The sequence below is a fragment of the Macrobrachium nipponense genome, chromosome 48 (genome assembly GCF_015104395.2).
Source record: "Macrobrachium nipponense isolate FS-2020 chromosome 48, ASM1510439v2, whole genome shotgun sequence".
Classification (NCBI taxonomy): Eukaryota; Metazoa; Arthropoda; class Malacostraca; order Decapoda; family Palaemonidae; genus Macrobrachium; species Macrobrachium nipponense.
The window spans coordinates 12236281-12246280 of record NC_087223.1 but is presented as its reverse complement, the minus strand read 5'-3'; the positions used below and the strand labels follow the sequence as shown (position 1 = coordinate 12246280).

Genomic DNA, 10000 nt, shown 5'->3' with positions numbered 1-10000 from the left:
ATTGTTGATTAGAGCAATGAATTATTTACTTGATGGTTTCTAAGCTGTTGAGAGAGAGAGAGAGAGAGAGAGAGAGAGAGAGAGAGAGAGAGAGAGAGAGAGAGAGAGAGTAAACAAATTAACGTGACTAAGCAGGTCTCAGTCAAAATGGTATAGGACCTCGATGAGGTAATTCTCACCCAACTGGGTTGAAACCATTCACGAAATATCTACAAGATACAATATTCTCTCTCTCTCTCTCTCTCTCTCTCTCTCTCTCTCTCTCTCTCTCTCTCTCTCAAATGTCCACCGGAAAAGTTTTTGTAGTAAGCTGGGCTGCACCGTGACTCCCCACTACGTCCAACATCCATTTCCTGCGAGATGTTTTATGAATGGCCGAGGGCAGACTCTCGACCAATCAGGAGCGAGGATTACAGGCGCGGATGCTGCATCTCGCCTTGGAGGAGGATGATAGTACGACACATAATATTCCTGAATGATAAAAGACCAACAGCTGTCTCATTTTCACAACAAACAACGGCAATTACAACAGCAGCTGTGGCCCCCTCACAACAACAACCACACAGCAGATCCACCACAGCATTGGCTAGACTCTCAAGAATTTCCCTTTGCAGTCGATCGGATGTCTTTTTTGCAAAAGATTAGTTTTTATTTAAAAATTTTATTTTAAGAAATTCGAATGAGAATAAGCATTTTTTCAAAGATTATTTTTTCTTGTTGTTAATTCTGGCGTTGCAATGTTAATGGTCAGTGCCGAAGAGATTTTATTTTACCTCGCTAAATTGATTTATTTTGATGTAGACGATAATTCTTCAGTCATTCTAAAGGCAAAGATTGAAAAGTCAAGACGTTACAGTTCCAATGGTCAGGCATTCAATTTCACTGTCTCCATAGGAATATAAACAACAAGATCCTCATTCAATATCCAGTTTTGATCACTGTCTCCTTATATAAAATACTTCATAAAATATCCCGTTTTCTATTCGGTAGTTTTGCTCTGTACTTCAGATAAAGTAGTATCGCGCTGAAACCAACAACGTGTCCTTGGGTCATTTAAAGTCGAAAATCCCGTCAGTTGTAACGCTCAACTAGACCTTATTCTGTTGCGGAAGATTAGGTTGGGTTGATAGACGAGACGTGGCTTAGCTTTTTCTTTCTTTCTTTCTTTTTTGCGGCTTTTTTAAAAATATCGTGTTTCTATGCGATGCCATTTCCGAAGTTAGGAGTGATTGTTGTGTAGGTTTTTGCAATTTGTCTTTTCGTTAGTCACTGTAAATAGTACTGTATATTGCTGTATGTTTTTGCTGTATAAACGTATTTTCCACGTTTACACATACATATATTTCAGTATACAGATAATTTGCAAACGTTACAATCGAATATTTTGCTCTTACAGCACCTTCAGTCTTCGCCAAAGATCTCTGTCTGATTCTGATAAAGAGTAAATATAAATAATTCCTATTTAATGCTTCTATTTCCTTGTAAGATGAATATTCCTATAAAAGACTACAATTAAAGAAAGCTATAAGCATAAGGGAATAAGAATATAAGCCACAAAACGACTAAACAATGTGTTCCAACAACATAATATGTGCAGACAACGATGGAAGATAATCAGGTCCTTCTAAAACGCATGTAAACACTGACATATACACATTAGCAGATCGGCCGCCTCTCGCTGCAGAGACGTAGCCGAACCTCCGCCATTTTTGGTGAAAGTTGACAGTATCGACTAGCAGTGCCGACGCCATATTGGGGGCGGTGCCTCTTCCATTACGCCCCTGGGGGGAGAAGAGATAGAGAGAGAGAGAGAGAGAGAGAGAGAGAGAGAGAGAGAGAGAGAGAGGTGGCTCTCTCCTGGACACGGAAGAGGTTTAGTACAGAACGGCCATGGAAACAAAGGAATGGCTACATAATCCTGGAATCTGGAAAACGAGATTCCTGGAACGGAGATTACGAGGAAGATAGACAGTCGTATCGACAAGTAGGTGACGCAATGATAGATAGATATTATCAGTATCGTAGAGGAACCAGATTGTATCGTGGATTTTTGAAGTATCATCGATTAAGCTGAATGTAATATAATGACATGGAAGTGTTCCTGAAGGAAGTGGAACAATATTATTGATGAAAATGAGGATATTATGGAACGTATTGATATCTGACAGGACTTTGAGGATATCGTCCAGGGAATTGAAGATCCTGAGGATGAAATTGAGGATATCACAGGGAACCATGAAGCTCTCTTAAAGAGGATATTACGAAAATGGATAGAAGAATGACAGGAAACCCTTATGTAGGATATATGAAGATGGTGTGAGGATCTGAGAATCGTGAGGAAGACTTGTAAGATAGTGAGGAAACTGACCTAGAGGGTGAGAGGAAAATCCTCATGAGAACATCAGGATATCCCAAGGACATGAGGATACTGAGCCAGACGATGAGGAATATCTAATAATAAGGATATGCCGCTGGAAGACGAGGATACTAGATAATTTAGATAATTTGTCAATTATTTATGCTGAGTACTCAGATAAAGGTAAATATGAATGCCGGTAATATTTAAATCTTAATGAAATTTCCATCGAATATTGAATTTGGCTGATTGTTTTTTTTTTTACTTCCAAAATCTATGACCAGTCATTGGTGCATCGTCCGCAGTGCGAATTTTGACCTATGACCCGAAGACTATAATTATAGTTCGAGGTTTTTGGGTCCTGTTGTATTATGATTATTGGCGTTGTTATTGTGCAATGAAGACTAACGTCATTACTGTCTAATTATCCCAGTAATTATAATTTTCTTTTTGAGTTATCATTTTAATAGCAAAATATTAACTGAGATCTTTGCTCGTTTCTTTATCAAAGTTTACATCTTCAATATTTGTCAATTTCCTCCCATATTAACCGCCAATTTCAATCCTTCAGGTTCATACAATCGACAGACGCCATTTGGAGAGAGAGAGAGAGAGAGAGAGAGAGAGAGAGAGAGAGAGAGCCAATATTTGTGCATGGAGGGCTGCGACATGATGAATTGAGATGAGACATCATCGTGTCAACATTGATTCAAGTCTTCCCCCTTGAATAAGCTCTCTCTCTCTCTCTCTCTCTCTCTCTCTCTCTCTCTCTCTCTCTCTCTCTCAAGACGGAAAGTCCCTTTACGCGTCTTGGTAGGCAATTTTTCCTTGTGAATCTTATAATGAAATTCAGGAAATATTTTTATTAAGTGTGGAAATTCTCTCTTCTCTCTCTCTCTCTCTCTCTCTCTCTCTCTCTCTCTCTTTTCTTCAATTTCGTAAAGAAATTCAGGAAATATATTTTCATTAAGTGTGGAAACTCACAACTTCTCCTCTCTCTCTCTCTCTCTCTCTCTCTCTCTCATCTCATCCTCTCTCTCGTCTCTCTCTCTCTATCTCTCTCAAATCATTTTATAAGAAATCAGAAAAAAATGTTTTATAAATGTGAAAATAAAAAAAAGAACCATGAAATGATAGAATTTATTTAAAGTATAATAAGGAATGTTATTTGATTTATTGGAAGTTGATAAAGCACTAATATAAATTATATATATATATATATATATAAATATATATATATATATATATATATATATATATATATATATATATATATATATAAACCAACTGTAATAAACCGGTCATCTTCATGAACCAGTGTAACGATTTTCTGCTCAAATAACATCTGATTCATCAGTCATTAGCAAGAACCGATATCTCATTTAATAACATCATCAACTGGAAATCATTAACTCGTTATTGGAAATCATTAACTCGTTATTAGTATCGGAATTATATTATCAGGATTTTCCAGAGTTTTAACTTGTTTGATTTATCATCAGCTTTTCCGAATGTTTTTCGTCTCTCTTTGTAATGTTTTCCTTTGCAACATTATTATTTTCAATCAGTTTTATTGGTTTGTGCGGTAAATATTCTCCTATGCAACTTTTTTCTTATCTTGCAAATAAGCAATGTTTCGGAGTTTGTTGAAAGTTACCGGTCAGTTTCATTTCATTATTTTGACGTCTGGTCGAAATCTTCAGAGATAAAGAAGAATATTTCATTGTTGATTTTTTTATTTTTACGAAATCTTCATAAAGAAATATATTTCATTGTTAACTTTTAGAGTACCTCCATTTGTCTCTTATGTGATTTCTATCAAAAAAAGCTAGTTTGCCTTTTTGTTTATCGTATATATTATTCATTCTCTTACACGCAATTTTTATTTCTATTTCACATAACTAGTTTTCATTTTCACGCTGTTATGATTTCTGGGAAATGAAAAGAGGCTTTATGTCATATATGAGAGATTGTAGATATTGATATTGAAACCCCCCCCCCCCCTCTCTCTCTCTCTCTCTCTCTCTCTCTCTCTCTCTCTCTCATTTCTATATCACTTATATATTTTTCATTTTCACGCTCTTGGAAATGTATGATTTCTGGGATATGGAAAGATGTTTTATGTCATATATGAAAGATTGCAGATATTGCAGTATTTGAAACTCCGCCACTCTCTCTCTCGTCATTTCTCTCTCTCTCTCTCTCATTCACGCTCTTGGAAATGTATGATTTTCTGGGATATGGAAAGATGTTTTATGTCTTATATGAAAGATTGCAGATAATTGCAGTATTTTGAAAAATCGCCTCTCTCTCTCTCTCTTCCATCCTCGATCTTCCTTCTTCTCTCTCTCTCTTCTCTCTTTTCCTATATCACTTATAATATTTTTCTTTTCACCGCTCTTAGAAATGTATGATTTCTGCGGATATAAGAAAATGTTTTATGTCATATATGAGAGATTGCAGATATTGCAGTATTTGTAAACACCCCCCCCCCCTCTCTTCTCTCTCTCTCTCTCTCTCTCTCTATTTATTATGCATGACCACCTACCCACCTCTCCCAATGTACAACCGATATTTCGAAGCTATTGTTTGAAAGGGGAAAAAAAGTTTAAAAAGACGTAGTGAAGAAATAGAATTGGCCCCCCTTAAACAAAAGACCCCTATTCCCCGCCCCAAAAAGACAAAAGCCCCTCCTAAGGAATGCACTGGTTCCAGAAGATCGAATTTCGCCAACTCCACACACACATAGCGCCTCTATATATAAATCCTTTATTCCCCTCGATAATCGTAATGCTATAAGTCCATGCGGGCTATATAGACGTCAGGTGTTTCCATCATCGAAACCTTTAAAAAAAGAAAACGATCCGAAACCCAGAGGGAAACGAATGTTCTTTTTATGGGAAGGTGATTGATCTTTTGCGAATTGTATAGAGACCGGTTCCTCCCTCCCTCATATACCCCACCTCCCACATGCCTTCCCTCAGTCTCTTATGATTTTTCGTGTCCGTAATCCGATCATAGAGGTTGAGAGACATTAGGAGACGGGGGGGGGGGGGGGGGGGGGGGAATGGAGGGGCGGGGGGTTTAGGACGTGAAAGCCCTCTCTGAACGGATAATAATAGGTTCTCGTTGAGTTGACAATTGAAGTTTCAGTTGATATGCCGTTACCGAAAGGGAGTTGAATTGATTGAATATATTTCTATTCGGTGCACGGTTGAAAAAGGGTGTTGAGTGGCATTTGAATGTTTCGCTTACTCGGGGAGTAAGCCTAACAAAACTACTTTGTTTTTTCTTTTGTTGTTCTTGTCAGGGGGATTAGGAAAGGTCTGTGGAAAAGCATGAAAATGTCTGAAAAAATTTTTTCGCTTTCATTTGAAGAAGCAGGAATTTGAGGATACGATATTTATGATTTATTTTATCAGGACGATGTTAAAAATATATAATGTTTATGTTAAACAACACAGAAAAATTATTTCTAATATAAAATGTAGCGTATTTATTTTAATTTTCGTTGGCGAAACTACGCGCTGTTTGACCTCAGATATTAGCACGTTTAATTCACATTAGAATTTAGGAATGTAATGTTTGCAACTTATGCGTGTTGGAAAAATCTTGCACTCATTCCAAGTAGGCTGGAGGTCTGATCATGCCTTGTTTTGTTTAAAGATGTCATTGTTTTGTGTACGTTCCAATCTTCAGTAACAACTTTAAAGCCTTTTATTTTGAAACGGAGTAAAATTTTCAATTTTAAAATCGAGGGTTGAAATGGTGTAGAATTTTCTATATTATTATTTAGCATTTATTGATTATTATTTACAATATTCATTCTTTCTGTTATCGTAAAAATAAATTTTTTATGCAATCCTTTGAAACTGAATTTTTGAATAAAATGAAGTTTGCGAATTAGAATGAGTGTTTATGCATTGTTGACTAACTATATAATGTGGCCTGAATAATATATTTGTCAATTAATTTTTTATTATTTTTTCTTGCTATTTTCACTTGCCATATATTATGAATAAACAACTTGGATGATATTATAATTTTTATTCCAAATAATGGGTTATAAATATCTACCAATTTACGAATACAAAGAAGTCATCTATATCGGAAATCTCATTAGTTTCAGTAATTGTTATATATCTTTAAAAATTTCTTTAATTTGAACTGCATAATTTTATATGGCTTTTCCTTATTATTATTATTATTATTATTATTATTATTATTATTGATTATTATTATTTATATTATTATTATTATTATTTATTATTTTTCAAAATTTTTTCTTTATTTTTCATTTTAAGTTTATTTAATTTAAATGTGAAAATTGATAATTTTTAGTTCTGAAAAATAATGAATCGGTATTTTTAGAAGTCTGATAGAAGAAATACTGCACATAAAATCGTGATTCTGTACATTTCAATATAATAATAATAATAATAATAATAATAATAATAATAATAATAATAATAATAATAACAGCGTTTCAAAACACTGACAGACTTCTCAGAACATACGGTAAGAAAAAGAACGTGATGTCGAAGCACCAACCGTATTCCGTCCACATATTTCCCCTCCCGAACGCGGCCATTATTGAATCGCGCATGCGCGGAAGACGATTCTACCCCTGATGACAAGGAGGAGTGAAATAATTCGATAAATAAAGACACTTAAGGCGTCAGCCAATGGGAGAGTGGCGGCGGGGTGAGGATGACATGTCATAGGGCTATCAAAGATTGGGGGAAATGAGGGCTTCATAAAAGAGGGGAGGGGCTAAGTAGAATAATGGTGGGAGAAGAGGAGGAGGAGGAGGAGGAGGAGGAGGAGGAAGAAGGGGGTGAATTAGGTAGTCGGTGATAACAGACGATCAGAAATGGATTGATTGGAGAAAATTTGTTTATAGAATGAATGTTTGATTTCTCTCTCTATCTCTCTCTCTCTCTCTCTCTCTCTCTCTCTCTCTCTCTCTCTCTCTCTTCCTCTTCCTCTTGCTGATTTTCAGAAGAAGACTCGTAAGAGAAGAGTTGTATGAATATGAATAATCTATTCTCTCTCTCTCTCTCTCTCTCTCTCTCTCTCTCTCTCTCTAATTCTCATCATGGCCGTTATCATGATATAGTCTTTTGTTTTTAGATTATTATTATTATGTTATCATATGACATACGTCTTTCATAGTTTCAAATATTGAATCTTTTAAAAGACCCACCACAGAATCTCTCGTCCACCTTTTGAGTTATCTTATCTTCTCTATCTCTCATATTCCTATTTTGAACGCATCTCCTCTTTATCACAATGCGTCAACAGGCTGATGATGACGCGAAATTCACCTTAATGCACTCGCTTCATAAGGGTCAGATTACCTTCCTCTGAGAAAGCACCTGCTATTTCCTTATTGTTATTATTATTATTATTATCATTATTAATTATTATTATTAATATTATTATTATTATTAATATTATTATTATTATTATTATTATTATCCTCCAAGGCAGTCCATTGTATTTCCTGTCATTATTATTATTAATATTACCATCCTCTGAGACAGCTCTTGGCATTTTATTATTATTATTATTATTATTATTATTATTATTATTATTATTATTATTATTTTATTATTATTATTATCCTCCGAAGCAACAAATTGAATTTCCTGTCATTATTATTATTATTATTACCATCCTCTGAGACAGCTCTTGGCATTTTATTATTATTATTATTATTATTATTATTATTATTATTATTAATTATTATCATTATTATTATTATTATTATTATTATTATAGCTTTGGAAGATTCCATCCTCGAACGTTGAGGTTGACCCTGTCAGTAGGTAAATCAACTAAGGTCAAATATAGATAGCAAAATAACCCTTCCTCGACCATGAAGGTCGAAATTTCTCCAGGTAGACCTTGAATATTGACTGAGGTTGAGTCATAAGGTTTGAATAACGGGGAGAAATATAAACAGTGGTAAACCTCGCAGCTATAAAGGTCGGCCTGTCTACCAAGGTAGACCTTGTGGCAGGCGATTGAGCTTCAACCTTATGGTTGAGGAAGAGGCGTAGAGGGAAAAGCTCTCCCTCCAAGGTAGAATTCCACCTGTCTCCCAGGTAAGGAGGTGGAGGAGGAGGAGGAGGAGGACGGTCGGAGGAGGAGGAGGTTGAGGCCTTAGGTCGGAGTCCTGGAGGTTGAAGTTTGGGTTATGAGGAGGAGGTAGAAGGAAGAATGTGGTGATGGAGGTAGGAGGAGGTATGGGGAGAGAGAGAGAGAGGGAGGAGGGTGAGGGGGAGAGGGAGGGAGGGGGAGGGGGAGGCGTTTAGATAGACCAGTTTCACGGTTATCTTATAGGATCGGGTTGCATCCAGCTTTTAAGGGTCAGTTACAGTAGTGGGTGCTTCTCCTCATCTCCTCTCTTCTTCTCTCACTCTCTCTCTCTCTCTCTCTCTCTTTGCTACTGAACAATTATTTTTTGTAGATGAATAAATGATAAGTAAAGTATGGTAATATGAAGGCTACCTTTGAATTTATCGTATTGTTTATGGTTTATTTACACTTTACATCAAACTACTTATTATTAGGTAAAAGAAAACGTATATACTTATTTTTTCAATTCTCTCTCTCTCTCTCTCTCTCTCTCTCTCTCTCTCTCTCTCTCTCTCTCTCTCTCTCTCTATGTATATATATATATATATATATATATATATATATATATATATATATATATATATATATATATATATATAGGGATGACGTAATTTACCCCATAGCCTTGTCCACCTCGTTTGCAATCCACCACATCTGATTAACCACCATGTACCTAATGAACGCTTTGGTCCGAGGAAGATGTACAAAAAAAAGTGTCACACATTACCCAGAAATCAAACCAGGGCTCTCTTGCTAATGAGGACGGCGTCCTAACCGCTATTTTCCTTTCTTAAAGTATCCCATATGAAAGCTAGGATTATTGTCTTATTTTGCAAAACGTTTTCAATGGCAGCCTTCCAGTCCGAAAGGAACTTAATCAAGAAATTCTACTTCCCACGTGGGATTCGAACCTGTATTGTTCAGGTACTAACTGAACGTCGAGCTTGATAACTCATAATAAGATTAGGGCGTAGTCTATAATTCTTTAAAAGCGTTATTTATTTTTATATTAAATCAGACGTATCGTGTCAAAAAAAATGTTAAAGCATTTTTTTTCAATTTTTATCCTTGTCTTATCTAAACACGAGCGCTCTCGCGCACGCGCAAGAGAGTGAGCGCTCTCGTAAGTATATACGCACATGAGTTTCGCCTATTTGATTTTATCACCTTGATTACAAATTCATACTTAGATCTCTCTCTCTCTCTCTCTCTCTCGTATTTATTTTCCTAACCCTGTTTCCCCATCGCTCTCTCGCTTCATCCCTCTGCTACGCTCTCTCTCTCTCTCTCTCTCTCTCTCTCTCTCTCCATCCTTCTTCTTCCTCCTCCTCTTCTCCCCCATTCGCGTAACCCGAGATGACCGGGGTTTTCTTGGGACCATTACCAGTTACAGCCTCCATCACATAAGCCGACCGCTCACCCAGAACGACCACTTGTCTCCTTTTGTTTTGGTGTCACAGAGTACGATAATTCTCGCCCTAGGAACGTACGATAGTTCGC

The 10000-nt window shown here is 36.2% G+C and overlaps 1 protein-coding gene across 5 annotated transcripts in view; it reads left to right on the top strand.

Moving 5' to 3' along the window:
* LOC135205047 (eyes absent homolog 2-like) overlaps positions 1-10000 on the top strand; it is a 200429-nt gene that overhangs the window by 127245 nt on the left and 63184 nt on the right. The gene's annotated exons all lie outside the window — the stretch shown is intronic.